This window comes from Pleurodeles waltl, chromosome 8 (genome assembly GCF_031143425.1).
Source record: "Pleurodeles waltl isolate 20211129_DDA chromosome 8, aPleWal1.hap1.20221129, whole genome shotgun sequence".
Classification (NCBI taxonomy): Eukaryota; Metazoa; Chordata; class Amphibia; order Caudata; family Salamandridae; genus Pleurodeles; species Pleurodeles waltl.
The window spans coordinates 552,338,562-552,354,653 of NC_090447.1; positions in this window are offsets into that span (position 1 = coordinate 552,338,562).

Sequence of the window (16,092 nt, forward strand, 5' to 3'; positions counted from 1 at the left end):
TTCTCTGCCCCATGCACATTAGAGGAAGATTCCAGACAGATGACCACAACCGCTTGCTGATTGACTTTGCTACAGCCGCTTGCTGAGACTACCGGTTCCCTGGCCTACATGGGGATGGTGTCTCTCTAGACAACAGGCTTCCTTGCTCACATCTGGGGGATGATGTTTTCCGAGTGGGGTCCTGAAGGGTGGATTAGGGCTAATCATGCTGTGCTCTAACATACCTTAGGTAGGAACCACATATATTACGCATAGTGACTGCATGGTGGGACTTTTCTTGTGTTTCACTTTTCTTGTCACCACTTCACTTCTAGAGTGCTTCATTATTCTAATTATTGAAATTCAGGCCATTTGTAGGACGCAGCTGATTCAATAAACCTTATTGAACCATTTTCTTCCTCTATCTTTGCATGTATCAGACTAATGTAACTGAGAGAAAAAGATGAGATCTGATCCACCATGATTTCTCTTAGAAGTCATTAGGTCATGCGCCAGGTTGCCACAAATCATCCCTGCTCCTGGGCAGAGGTGAGACACTGCTAGTTGGCCGGAAACTGATTAGGCTGATAGTTTCAGATGGTGTGGGATTGGACTCAGTTCCCCACAATTTAGGTGATGCTGGCGCCTGAATCCAGCAGCCTCATTAGGATAATGAGAGCCCACGCGACACACCTTTCTGCACAAAAACAATCCAGAGAGGCTATTTCCTCTTTCTATGTGTGCTGCAGAACCAATCTTGGCTGTGTTTTAATTGAATCTGAGGTGCAGAATTCATTTAAACTGTGCCCAGGATACTTTGAAAACAGCTATACCTCTACAGGCAAGTTTAGTGATGGACAAACTGATGGACAAACTGAAGGACAGACAGCAAAAAGTCAGACAAATGCATAAACAGTCAGACCCAGACTCAAAGATTTTAGTGTATAGAAACACAACTGTCTCTTTTTCACTGCCTACATCTCTACCAGTCACCAACAATAGACACCCAAGAAAACACTCCTGCCTAATGATGTCAGGTTGGGTTTTCAAACACATTTTAACATCTTTAACTAGATAACCCTCTAAACGAAATACAGCATCAGACATTCAGAAGCATGGATGTTAGACAGTTGGATGAACGGACAGATAGATTAAAGAGTGAGAAAGGCTGCAGGAGAGTAAGAGAGAGGTAGAGACCGACATATAGGTAAATATACAACCAGGATGAGCGATACCAGGCAGACAGATCGATAAATGGATCAACAGAAAAGCAGTAGGATGGCTCAGTAAATTGATTAATCAACAGATAGACCCATGTATAAACAAAGAGACTTAAACAAGTAGACAGATCAACAGACAAAAAGAAAGAAAGGAAGGAGGATGGCTAGATGAGCAGACAATGGATGGATGGACAGATAATTTACATTGTTAAATTAATTATTACCTTCTGCGCTGGGGTGATATAACATACAATGTAAAGCATTTGAAAAAGCTTGCACAAAGATTATACACTTCAATGAGTAGAGTGAATACCCCTAAACAGCACACCTTTTTTATTACCTCTACTGTTATTCACTACACATCGCTCATGTACTGCAAGTGGGGCTGCTATAAACTGGGCCAATGACTAGAATTAATTGTTCGCTGCTGACATCAGTGGGCTGCCAGTAGTGTTACTGGCTGGAACCCAGGACGGCCACCTCAGCCTTTAATCCTTCTGGGATCTCTAGAAGTATATTCTGTTTTGTGCACATGCAATAGAAAAATATACAGGTCTCAAACAATAAAAGATTTAATATAGTAAGTTAATCAAATGGTTTTGTAGTTGATAGTGTGACAGCTAACAGGAGCCCTTACACTGCCACTGTCACTCACAGGCCCTAGGCTGTAATGACCACTCCAAGGCATTGTCTGTCCGTAACATTGTGATGCACAGAGAGTTTCCCCACCTGTCCCCACTTAGAAGATGAATGTCACAACACTCAAATAACAATTGCAAATTTAAGGTCAAATCTTTATTTGGTTACTTCTGTTTGTGTCTCCATTTTCCATAGGGTACAACATAAAATATCCACTCATGGATAATAATTCAGCATTAACATTGTTTTTCAAATCAAGCCATGCACTAATATATTTAGGGCCAGATGTACTACCATTTTGTATTGCGACTCACAAATTGTGAATCACAATTACAAAATGTACAACAGTGTACTCTGCACTGTTAGTGATTCACATTGGATCACAAAGGGAACTGCCTCATCAATATTCATGAGGCAGGTTGCAATTTGCAACCCATCGTGAATGGTTACAATCACAGGGATGGTGGCCTGCTGAGGTCAGCAGACCACCATGTCTGTGACTGCTTTTTTTATTAAATTAAGGAAAACGGGATGCATTACAAAAAGAACATTGAAAATGTTTTCTTTTCATTTTTGTCAAGAGCAGGCAGTTGTCCATGAGACTAATGCCTGCTCTTAAAAAGTTTTGCACCGCCACTCGCAAAGGGTAAGTGGACCCTTGGGGGCCCCTTACTGTTTGTGAATGGGTTGCTATTGTTTTGTGACTGCATTCGTAGTCACAAAACAATCATACATGTGTCTGCGAGTTGCTATTAGGAAGGGACGTCCTAGGCACCCCCTTCCTAATAGCAAGTCACAAACCCATTTTACAAGTCAGTAATAGGTTACTGACTAACTAAATGGGGATGGTGCATGCCAAACAGCCTTCATACATTTGGCCCTTCATTTCAAAGTGACTGGTGGAACAGACATTTTAGGTCTGGCATGGAAAACATATGTAGCGAAAAGTAACGTTATTGTTATTTTTTTTATCATAGTGACATTGTTTCTCTGGTGGAAAATACGCCCGACAAGCTGGATATTGTTTACGTGCCATCTCACTGCTAAAAATGTAGTTTTGAATATAGGGCAGCAGATAAGCAGCAAAAAAAAGTGTTTCGTTCAGTTTAAAATAAAACCACAAAAACAATAAATGCAAATAACAAGTTCCACAACTGAACTGGAACTGGACCTGTAACTGGACTGGAGAGTCTTTGTAGCCCATAAGTTGAAACCCTGCAGGGTGGTGTGGCACACTGTAGAAATCATTTGATAACGGCCAACTGGAATTGCCTCCAAGGGTAAAGTTTGAACAGGCAGGCAAACGAAAGGCGGGCTATTCAGACAGGCATCACCACATCCTTACCCCCTCAATACTGCAGGTGCCCTCACAGTCCACCTGCCTTCCAAACTTTCCACACCCCCGTACCCAGTCTGCTTAGCCCTACCAAAATTAAGCTGCTCTAAAGAGAGAGACCACATGGGTCTCGGAATGCATTAGCTACCCTTTATTGCGGTTCAGGCTGTAGTCGTGTCTAAAATCCCTATGGGAAATTGCATGGGGAGAAATCTTTAGGGACCCTTCCCTTTTCTCTGCCTCTGTTTGACGAATCACCCTGAAACTTTCCAGAGAGTGGCTAAATTGACCAGTAAACTCGTTTTGAAAATTTTGTGAACATTTGTCAAACAGCACTAAAGTTATAAGCAAAACAAAAAATGCTTTTCCTGTAGAAAATAGGTCCTTACTATAACTCTATAACTAACTATTGGGTACCGTCAATATATATATTAATGTATAGTAAAAGCTTTTTGTGTTGCTAATAATTTTGACACTGTTTGAAGAATCTCCACTAAGCTTTCCATAAAGGTGCTACTTTTTATATAAATAATATGGAGTTATTGAATTCATTTTCAATAATATGAATACAAATTTGCTGTTACCATACTTGTTTTCCCAGCTAGCCATGTTCTAACATTCGCATTGGACACTCTGATGCAGAGATAATAATACATAGTTATCGTTTGAAACTGTACATACAGTTAATTGAGAGCTTTGGAGATTTGTATTTTGAATATGAATATACATACTTGCCATTTTTTGTTCTGTTATGTGTTATATCTTCATGATAACTACTGACAATAAAATTGACGTTTGCTGCTAATCATCAAATAAAACCCTGGGAAAAGCAAAATACATATGGGCTAGCATGTCATGAATATTGTTTCATTCAAAATAAGGTAACTGGTGAGAAATCATTTGTTCATGATACTTTTGTCTATAATGTAATCCCAAAAGGCGAATGTGTTTGATAAGATAAGGATGCAAATTTGTACATATGCCACAAATAGAACTTAAATTACAAAAAAAAAATAGTTTGGGTTAATTGAGACTATTTATTATTGTTAACAGTTAAAAAGTCACTTATGATTCATATATTCAAGACTACAAAAAATACTGAACTGCAGAAATGTTAACTGAATTACAGAAATATTATGGTTACTTTTGTCACTGACGTCATCGTCTCTGGTCTTTAATTTCTGCATCCTCTCTCCAAACAACTATGACATTAATAATTATTAATACATAATAAATAACAATAAACTTGTTTTTTCTGTGCTCTATACTTTGCCATACATGGATCCCTACTCCAACTGCTTAGTTTCCCTAAGGTAAAGTATAAATAAAATGAAAAGTTTTATTTAAGTAAAAAACAATTAAACATATTTTTTATGTTAAATATCAATGTTATATATTTAAGTGTACCAAAAAAGAAAAACCATGCTACAGCACAATTAATTTAATTTTGAATTAAATCTGATACAGAGTAATCCTGTCCTGTGGCAGCTGGTCGGACGGGGGTGTACGGTGGGTCTGAAGCGCCCGCCCCCCGCAGTGGTGGAGGCCTGCCAGTCCAATCATGGCTAAGTCGAGGAACCACACAACTCACAACCAATCCCGAAAAATGGCACAGAAATCGCATCAAGAAGTCAAGATCTCAGTGATATGCATCTCTCCAAGGAGTAGATCCCAAACTTTTACGAATCATGCATTTTCCCAAGAAGCACAACAAGAAGGGGCTCAGGAAAATGCAAGTGAATGCCACCCTGCAGTCTAAAAAAACAGATCCAAGGATAAAGGATTGTTCAGTGTCGGCACCAAGAGAGTACACTCTGTATCCAGCATTTTGTAAAATAAAATCGGTTTTGTGGGAGAGAAAAAATAATTAAATCTTTCATTGTTTAAATATACTAAATTAAATTTGTTTTTGTAAAGTTTAGTTTAAAAAAAAAACTCAATCGGAAGTAAAATATATTTTACTATGCATCATTAATTATTAAAAGTGATGGATAGTATTAATTAAAAGTAATCTGTCTTTAAAAAATAATGTTTCATTCATTTTTAAATTTAAAAAAGGTTAATAAAATATGTTATAACTAATAAATATGTATCCCAATCGGACTGCAATGCCAGCTCATAGCACCTAATGGATATAACTAGATCAATGGTCTCTGCTCAAACAGTAAAACAAAAATAATTTCTTGTGAGTGTGGTCTACATAAATTCAAAAGGAAGTTATGAAACAATTTGATGGAATCAGTAAATTCATACATCTATTTGAGCTTCAATCTGGATAAAAATTCCACTGCCTTACAACATCTAAATTCACTAAACACTAAGGCCACCAATGTTATAGAGGCCTTAAAAAAGGTTTTCACAAGTATATGGAAGGGGCACCAACACACCAACGATCACTGCTTTTAGGGCCAAACTAATCCCTCTTCTTACCTACAGTTTACTGGTACTACATGAAAAGAGATGAAAAAACAGAAGGTCAAGCTAGGCACAATATTTATCCAATACGTTTGCTCACAATTCAATGTACGATGTTCTACTCCACACGCAACGATCAGACTCGAATTAAGGGCCATATGTACGAAAGCTTTTTCCCATAGACACAGAATGGGTAAAATCCTTTGGTACATCTGGCCCTAAGTCTTCTATCAATCTTCATATCGGCCCTCCCCTGGCACTTCTGGGGTTAAAAGCGGTGTTCTACCGGTATAAACCAAATCCCTTGCAGAAATATGCTGCAGAACACCAAATGTCTGAAGACTTAAAACACCTCTAGATGTGTTATCAAACTGTTACTTACTAACAAGCCAGGGTCTCCTCATTGCAAGGTCTGCCATCTCTTGTGGTTCCCCATTGAGTCATTGGATGAACCAAGGAACCTTGCCCAGGCACTGGTAATTAAAAGTTCTGAAGAGTGAACTTCCCACACGTTGATAGAGTAAAAGTGCTTTTGGTAGTGGTATACCTGGTCCTGGTCATGTGGTGAAACCAAGGCTCCGTGGGTCCAATCAGTGTTACTGACAACATGTGCAATGCTTCCTAAAGTATGTAATTGAGCTTTTATGTTGTTCAGTGTTAAGACAAACAAAAAAGTAGACAATTCACGCAAATGCACAAGCATTTCAGGAAATGTGCGAGGAAAACTGAAAATGTTGGTTGTGGCATTTTGTTCGATTAGTAACAGTATCTTTAAATGATTCAGTTGCACAGAATTGTAAAACTAGAATGATGCTAGCAAGTGGGGACATGGCTGTTCACCTACGAATATCTGCCACTAGTTCTTTTCTCAAAATGTTTTCCAGTGGCAATATTGTGTTTTAGTATAATCTGCATTTCTGAATGATTAGTCTCTCATGCATGGTGTGGTAATCAGGACATGGCATGTAAACACAGTCATTATGCATCCTATGTAGTTTCCTTCTGTGTTGCTGACGAGGATGCTGTTTTTGTCTGTGAGAATAATAAACACATTTTATTTCATGATGAAATATAGGTGACACAGAACAAACAATTTTAAACAAATAGTTTTACTTATAACTACTGCATGATAGCATAAGTGTATTCCAATAGCAAAAATAGACAAAATGATATAATGGGCGCCCCCTATATATTTCTTAATGTATTTAATTTGTTTAAAAAAAGACCTGACACTACGGGGAAAGCCTTAAGGCTTTAACAGCAACTCCTTGCTTGCTGAAGAATTTCATCTCTGTCCCCTGCATGCGTGTAGGGGACAGAAATGAAAGCTTTGGATTTCGACAGCGGGACCTGCTTTCAGGTCCTGCTGTCAAAACCCGAAGTGTTTTTTGTGCCTTGGCTGCAGCCAAGCCACAGCAAACAGCTATGTCCCGGGGTGGGCACCCCAGGACATAGCATAAGCCGGCCCCAGGGGAGGTAGCGGTCCCCAGGGCCAGCTGTGGCTCCTCGAGGGCGGCAGTGCGGTCCAAATATATCAGCAGTCAAATGTATCAGCAAATGTGCAATTATTCATGTAACACAGTCGATGGCCAAGGCGGTAACCAAACTGCCCCAAGGAAGGACAAACGTAAAGCATTTACCAATGATAGCAAAGTATTTTTGAAAGGCAAGCACATGAAAGAGTGATGGCGATGGGTGTGTAGTGGATGTGGTTAAAAGCCCACAGATAGATTACAACACATCGGAGCGCTTGCACACTCAACCTAAAAAGGTTGCTTTCTGGGTCAGGACCTATCTTCCTACCAAATGTGGTGTCATTCCATCCAATAGTTTTTGCGCTATTGCTGTTCAAATCCCTATGGAAAAATGAATGGGGAACATATTCTGGGACCCCCTCTTTTTCTCCGCCCCCCCCTCTACGGATCACCCTGAAACTTTCCAGGCAGCAGCTGATGGGACTGTCAATTTTTTTGAAAGTTTCATGTAGATTCACAAAGCGGCGCCAACGATATAGTCAAGTAAAAAAACGCTATTTATATAGAACTAGGTCCTAACTATAACTACATAGTGGTGACTGCCACTAGGTGTTATAGATAGATAGATAGATAGATAGATAGATAGATAGATAGATAGATAGATAGATAGATAGATAGATAGATATAGATATATGGGTGTTATTTACTCCTTATGAATATTCCATATATCACCTTGCGCATCATTTTGTAATTGTCATCAATATGAATATATCAATAAACAAAGTTTAACTCCGACTGACAATGCCCGCAACCTTGCAATCATCCTTGACTCCTCCCTAACAATGACCTGACAGGTAAATGCAGTCACCTCTTCCTGCTGGCACTCCCTCTGCAACTCGGACGACTGCCTCAAGATAGTCACCCATGCCCTAGTCACAAGCAAGCTTTACTACGGCAACACACTCTACGCCGCCACCATGACAAAGAACACCATGAAACTACAACACATCCAAAATGCTGCTGTCAGGCTCATGCTGAACCTCCTCCGCCAGGAACACATCTCCCAACACCTGAGACTCCTCCATTGCCTCTCGGAGGGGAAGCAAATCAATTTCAAACTACTCACCCACACCTAAAACGCCCTTCACAACATCGGACCGGCCTACATGAATCATCCTGTCTCTTTTCATTACCCCGCCAGACCCCTCCTATCTGACCAGCAGGCATTAGCCACCATTCCACCCATCTGGAAAACCACCACCGGAGGAAGATCTTTCACCTACCTCACAGCCAAGAGCTAGAACAACCTACCCACAAACCTCAGACAAAGCCCATCACTCACCATCTTCAAGAAGAACCTCAAGACATGGCTCTTTGAATGAGGCCCAGACCCACCACCAGTGCCTTGAGACCTTCACGGGTGAGTAGTTGTGTTTTATAAAAACTGACTGATTGATTGATTAATTGATTGAACTTTTAAATAACGGGTCTTAAACATGCAAAAATGCATTGGAAAAAAATAACGTTATACATTTTCACAGAGAAAAACTTACCTTATGTTTTATTATCACACTACACGTCCAGTAATACTTCAGTGCCTGGACCAGAATATGCTTTTCAGCTGTTGTCTGCCATTATTTGATACACACAACACAGCAGACTACGTAAGAGGATGCAAGCGGACAACGGACGTACAGAGGATGATGTATATGCATATTGATATGCGATCTGTATCAGTCATTCAAGTTATCATCCACCATCACCTGTGTTCTCATTCATCAACCACCATGTTGCATATTTCATTGTACCTAGTTATTTTAAGTGTACTGGATACATGGCATCACAATGGACAAGGCTGTCACTCATGGAGGACGCAAAATAAAAGATGCTAAACGTGACTGCTAATTATGTATTTCTTGCCCACCATCATTTTAGGTACTAACCTTTGTGACACGGACTATTGGGAAGGGCGGACTTAGGCCCTCATTACAACCCTGGCGGTAAGTCCCACTTACCGCCGTGCAGAAGACCGCCAACATACTGCTGCGGCCGCGGAATTCTGCTACAGGTATTACGACCCACAGCCCGGAATCCACCACAATACAGACACCCTCACAAGTCCGCCACACCAAAGGTCAGTGATAAACTGGCGATAACAAAACCGACACCCTCACGCCAACAGGAATACACCCACAGTATCACGACCCACGAATCAACGCAAAAATACACACACACATATACAAAACACAACCACATTGGACAATTCGAAATACACACACCTGATACACATACACACACCACACCCACACACCCAATCCAATATAAAGCACACACCCACATCACCCACAAACCCTTACTGCCAGAATTTTGAAAGCACGCCAGCGAGATACACTACCAAAAACAACACCAGCATCCACAGACACACAACACCATCACTTACACAACATCCACGCACCTCAAACAACACACACCAACACACCCCCTCACACATCACAACAGACACCACCTCACACATCACCCACACCACATCATGGCACCTCAACGACACCCCAGGTTCTCTGCGGAGCAGCTCAGGGTCATGGTGGAGGAAATTGTCTGGGTAGAGCCACAGCTATTCAGTGCACAGGTGCAGCAGACCTCCATGCAAGGAAAATTGAGCTATGGTGCCGAATCGTCGACAGGGTCAATGCAGTAGGACAGCATCCAAGAACTAGGGATGACATTAGAAAGAGGTGGAACGACCTACGGGGAAGGTGCGTTCCGTGGTCTTCAGACACCAGATTGCTGTACAGAGGACTGGCGGTGGACCCCCACTGCCTCCCCCACAATTAACAACATGGGAGGAGCAAGTCTTGGCACTACTGCATCCTGAGGGCCTTGCAGGAGTAGCAGGGGGACTGCACTCTGGTAAGGAAAATCTTTACTACTATATTCCCCCCACCCTCCCTGCATGCCATCACATACTCCCACCCTTACCCTCAAACCCATCACCCCAACAACCCACAGATGCCCCACCAACACAACACACACACATCCCAAAACCAAGCCCCGCCTGTGACACCAATGCATGGACACCCATCACCCAAGCATGTCCACTACAGAGACTCACTCATGCCCCAAAATCACCAATCACACAAGGACCAAGCCAATAATGCAAGCACTGGAGTACAGGGTCAACCACCCATTGCACACGATGGCACACACACATTCAATAATTATGCATTTACACCCCAACAGGACCCCTACCCAATGTCACCGTAGAGGAGGTGCCAGACATATCCAGTCCCCCCACAGAAGAGGATCACAGTGATGACAGCAGCTCTGCACAACTGGATCAAGATGACAAGCCCAGCCCATCTGGGACCTCGGGACAGTCGGTTCCCCAGACACTGTCACAAGACACCACAGAGCCTCCCCACTCAGGAAACACCAGCACAGCACCAACCCAGCGGGCCCATCCCTCTGTCCCCAGGACACGTAAATCAGCAGTGTGTCCACCACTACAAGGAACCCAGGCAAACCAACCAACCCAAGAAAATCAGGGACCTGGGGGCAGTGGGCACACGGTTCAGGGGACAGAGGCACAGGATAACAGGGAAACTGGGAGGACTGCTGTGCGACAGGGGGAGGACAGGCCCAGGGAACCCACTCTCCACAAGGCACTCTCGAACATCATGGGAGCTTACCATAATTCCCAGGAGACAAAGGCAATGGTACTGGCCAAGTTTTAGGAGACCCAGCGACTGCAGGAGGAACACTACCTTGGGATCAGGGAGGACTTGAAGTCCATTAACACCACCCTGGTCAGCATTGCAGGGGTGCTGGTAGACCTCTGACACTAGCCTGGACGATAAACAGCCCTCCACCTCCGCCGGCACTAATGGACAGGAGGCACTGCCACAGGAACAACAGGACACCAGCACCCCACCCCCTGCAGATGGAGAACCACCCCGCAAACGGTCCCTAAGATCCAGGAACAAGGCAGAGATCATTGCCAAGACCCCCACCAGGAAATGAGACCCCCATGAATGTCACCCTTCTGTCACACTATGTCACCCTGTCCATCCTTAAACTGCCATTGCTCCACTTCCTATGCCCCTTTGGACAATGCACCTGTGAAACAAATAGACTGGACTCTGCCAAGGACATTCCTCCACCATCACCACAGCCGTTTTTACAACCCCTCCACTTATTAGCACAGGAATAAACACACTTCAATCACAAAACAATCTGGAGTCAGTCTGTGCTTTCACAAATGTGTAATTGCAATAACTATGGAATATAGCAATGTCAATTTCCTTGTTCACATAACCAATGTAGCACAGCTGTAGGCCAGCAGTAAACATAGCAGAGGGCACAAAGTGGGACCCAAATCTGTGAAATGGAAAGTCAAAGTGACAAGTCAGGGTCCATTCACCAAATGAAAATGACACACTTATTCTAGTTCCAACAATAGAATGAGATGTGGAAAGCAGTGGCATCTTCTTACCTGTGTCTCACTGGAAGTATTGCCTGATGATGTTGTTTCGGTTGTCGATATCCTCTTCTTGTCCCTCCTCTTCTTCACTGTCCACAGGCTCCACAGCTGCCACAAGACCACCATCTGGCCCATCCTCCTGCAGAAAAGGCACCTGGCGTCGCAAAGCCAGGTTGTGCAGCATACAGCAGGCCACAATTATCTGGCACACCTTCTTTGGTGAGTAGTAGAGGGATCCACCTGTCAGATGGAGGCACCGGAATCTGGCCTTCAGGGGGCCGAAGGTGCGTTCGATCACCTTCCTAGTTCACCCATCTGCCTCATTGTACCGTTCCTCTGCCCTTGTCCTGGGATTCCTCACTGGGGTCAGTAGCCATGACGGGTTTGGGTAACCAGAGTCACCTGCAAATGTCAAGGACAACTGTTAGACACACACTAACCCTTAGGGACAACCCCATACCCAGACACCTATGTCAACTGTATTTGGACCTTGACCTCACCTGTTAGCCACACACAGTGTCTCTGGAGTTGGCCCTTCACATAAGGGATGCTGCTATTCCTCAAAACATGAGCATCATGCACAGAGCCAGGATACTTGGCATTGACATGGGAGATGTACTGGTCTGCCAAACACACAATCTGCACATTCATCGAATGGTAGCTCTTCCGGTTTCTGTACACCTGTTCATTTCTGCGGTGGGGACAAATGCCACATGTGTCCCATCAATGGCACCAATGATGTTGGGGATATGTCCCAGGGCACAGAAGTCACCTTTCACTGTGGGCAAATCCTCCACCTGAGGGAAAACGATGTAGCTGCGCATGTGTTTCAGCAGGGCAGGTAACACTCTGGACAGGACTTTTGAGAACATTGGCTAGGACATCCCTGATGCCATGGCCACTGTTGTTTGAAAAGACCCACTGGCCAGGAAATGGAGTACAGACAGGACCTGCACTAGAGGGGGGATTCCTGTGGGATGGCAGATAGCTGACATCAGGTCCGGCTCCAACTGGGCACACATTTCCTGGATTGTTGCACGATCAAGTCTGGATGTGACCAGGATGTGTCTCTCTTCCATTGTCAACAGGTCCACCAGGGGTCTGTACACCGGAGGATGCTGCCATCTCATCACCTGCCCCAGCGGAAGTGCCCTATGGAGGAGAACAGCGAGCAGAGAGTCATCCAACACTGAGGTATCACAATGTCTTATTTTCAGAAACGTAATAAATTCCGCAATGTGCCTAGATAGGTGTGACGCAGTTAACATCCATCCCATGTGGCCTCTTGAAATGGCGGCTGCCTGACCTGTAAGGTGGGACAAGGGGATATGAGGTAACTGCGTTGGCGTTCTACACTGTTGCGGTGGGTGGTCGAAGACCGCAGCGCAATTCAACATTGGTTAACATTGGGCCCTATTGGTCCCAGGAGCCAATAACGATGTACGCCGGCGGTGACGGTACGCACCGCCGCAGACGTGACTGCCATTTTCTGTCTGTTCACTCACTTGATACCTGACCTTCAACAGGAGAGGACCTACACTGCAAGTGCTGCTGTGACCTTAGTCTGGAAGCGACGATGGCTCATGTGTCTGGGGATAGGGCCCCTGCCTTCACTTTGGAGGAGTTGGAGAAACTAGTGGATGGGGTCCTCCCCCAGTATGCGCAACTGTACGGTCCTCCAGACAAACAGGTGAGTACACTGTGAGCATGCTGCATGGGCAATGCCTGTTTTGAGTGGTGTGGATGGAAGATACATGGGGGGGCTGAGACCTGCATGTGTGGATGGGGAGTGTATGTGGATCAGGGCAAAGGCGGGAACTGGGGGGCAATGAGTATGACGGTCCGGACAGGTAAGTAATTTCATTTTCCCCCTGTACCATTCCTCTAGGTCAGCGCCCACCAGAAGAAGGGGATTTGGCGTGCCATCACCAAGGACGTCCGGACCCTGGGGTTCTACCACAGACGGAGCACCCACTGCCATAAAAGATGGGAGGACCTGCGCCGCTGGAGAAAGAAGATGGCGGAGGCCCAGCTGGGGATGGCCTCGCAACGTGGGTGGGGTGCCCGTCGCACCATGACCCCCCCTGATGTTCCGGATCCTGGTGGTGGCGTATCCGGAGTTCGATGGGCGCTTGAGGTCATCACAGCAGCCACAAGGGGGTGAGTACAATCTTATTCAGCTGACTTAGCGCGCATTATGAGGTGTCTGGGTGGGGGAGGTGGGCAGTGGGTTCCCCTAGGCCAGGGTGAAGTTTGTAGGCAAGGTCCCTTGTGAGGCAGGCTATGTGGCACCCCAACCCCACCAGTGGTAAAAGCCATCTACATCTAGTCAGGCTCCTGTGACTTCCAGGTGTGCAGCATTTGGTCTTATGCATTGTACCCCTTGGTCAGCTGAAATGTCTAGGAACTGTGCATGGCATAGTGCAGAGGACTGCTCCATGTATGTTGTGTCTGCCAACGGTAGTTGTGTTGCATGCACTGAACATGTCTTTCTTCTGTCTCCCCCCCTTTTTTTGTCTCCCTGTTCTTGTGTGCATTAGCATCATCAGGCGAACGAGCATTGGCACAGGAGCAGGAGGGAGCTGTAACCCACTTGGCCTGGAGGGTGAAACAACAGAGTCTGAAGCCACCAGTGGGACGGAGGGCGAGGGGAGCTCCACGGCGGGGACAGGAGCAGACAGCAGTGACACTGACTCCTCCTCTGATGGGAGCTTCCTTGCGTGGCGGGCACCTCTGTGCCCACCGCATCAACAGGTACAGCCGCCACCCCCCCTACTAGCACCGCCCTTCCCTCAGCGTGTTTCCCGTGCCTGCTCAACCAGGAGGGTGGGCATCTCCTTCACCCCAGGTACCTCAGGCCCTGGCCCAGTCAGCCCTGCTGCCCTCAGTGAGAAGGTTATTGACCTCCTGAGATCCCTCACTGTTGGGCAATCTACCTTTGTGAATGCCATCCAGGGTGTCGAGAGGCATTTGCAACAGACAAATGCATACCTGGAGGGCATTCATTCTGGGCAGGCAGCCCAACAGAGAGCATTTCAAGATCTGGCCTCAGCACTGATGGCAGCCATTTTCCCTGTGTCCAGCCTCCCCCTCTAACTTCCTCCACCCAGACCTAATCCCCTGTACCTCAGCCTATCCCAAGCACACCATAACACCAGCATGCACACTCATCAACACACAAGAGTGGCTCATGCAAACATAACCACCACACATCCCACAGGCACTCACAAAAGCACCATCCCCATGCAGGCACAGCAACATCCAAAGCCTCCACTGTGTCCCCCTCCTCTACATCCTCCTCCTCCCTCCCAGTCTCGTCTCCACTCACACCTGCATGCACTACATCCTCAGCCACTGCCTCCATCACCAGCACGCCCATCACCACACACCGCTCACGTGCACTCACCACCCCCACTACCATGCACACATCCCCCAGTGTCCTCTCCCAGTGTGTCTGTGAGCCCTCCTCCCAAAGTACACAAACGCAGGCACACACCCACCCAACAGCCATCCACCTCACAACAGCCTCTGGCCAATGCACCTTCACCCAAAATCAGCAGACTTACACCTCCTACAACCACTAACTACCTCTACCTCCACTCCCAAACCCCCTCCATCTTCCCGTCCCAGTGTGTCTAAGAAACTCTTCCTGGCTAACATTGACCTCTTCCCTGCACCTCCCCCCCGTCCTTCCCCTAGGGTCAGCCTTTCCAGGTCCCAGCCCAGCGCCTCAGGCACAGTGTTGCCAGCAACTGCATGGTCATGGAGTGCGCCACCCATCAGGGCTGCCAGTGTGCCACATAGCGAGGGCAAGGACATTCCACTGACATGGCTACCATCCCCAGTGGTCAGTCGTCTGAGGCTGGAGGAGAGTTCCTGGACCCTGGGCAGCTTCCATGAGGCATTTCTTCCATCACTGTTTACACCTGCAGGTGGAAGGCGCAGCCACAGCAGTGTGGGGTATGTCGCTGCCTCCTTGGCGTATCATGCTACCTGAACCTCGCAAATCTTGTGGCACGCACACCCAGGTGAGGGAATTGTACCGGCCACTCTGCACGTGGAGCACTCTCGGCACCATGGCCCCTCCACAGCCAATGGAGAGGTACATCCACTACTTCTGTCCTTGGCAGGATGAAGCACTCTGGGCACCAGGCCCCCTCCAGAACCAGTAGAGAATGACATCCACTACCTCTGTCCTTGGCAGGATGAAGCACTCTGGGCACCATGCCCCCTCCAGAACCAGTGGAGAATGACATCCACTACCTCTGTCCTTGGCAGGATGAAGCACTCTGGGCACCAGGCCCCCTCCAGAACCAGTGGAGAATGACATCCACTACCTATGTCCTTGGCAGGATGAAGCACTCTGGGCACCATGCACCCTCCAGAACCAGTGGAGAGATACATCCACTACCTCTGTCCTTGGCAGGATGAAGCACTCTGAACACCATGCCCCCTCCAGAACCAGTGGAGAATGACATCCACTACCTATGTCCTTGGCAGGATGAAGCACTCTGGGCACCATGCCCCCTCCAGAACCAGTGGAGAGATACA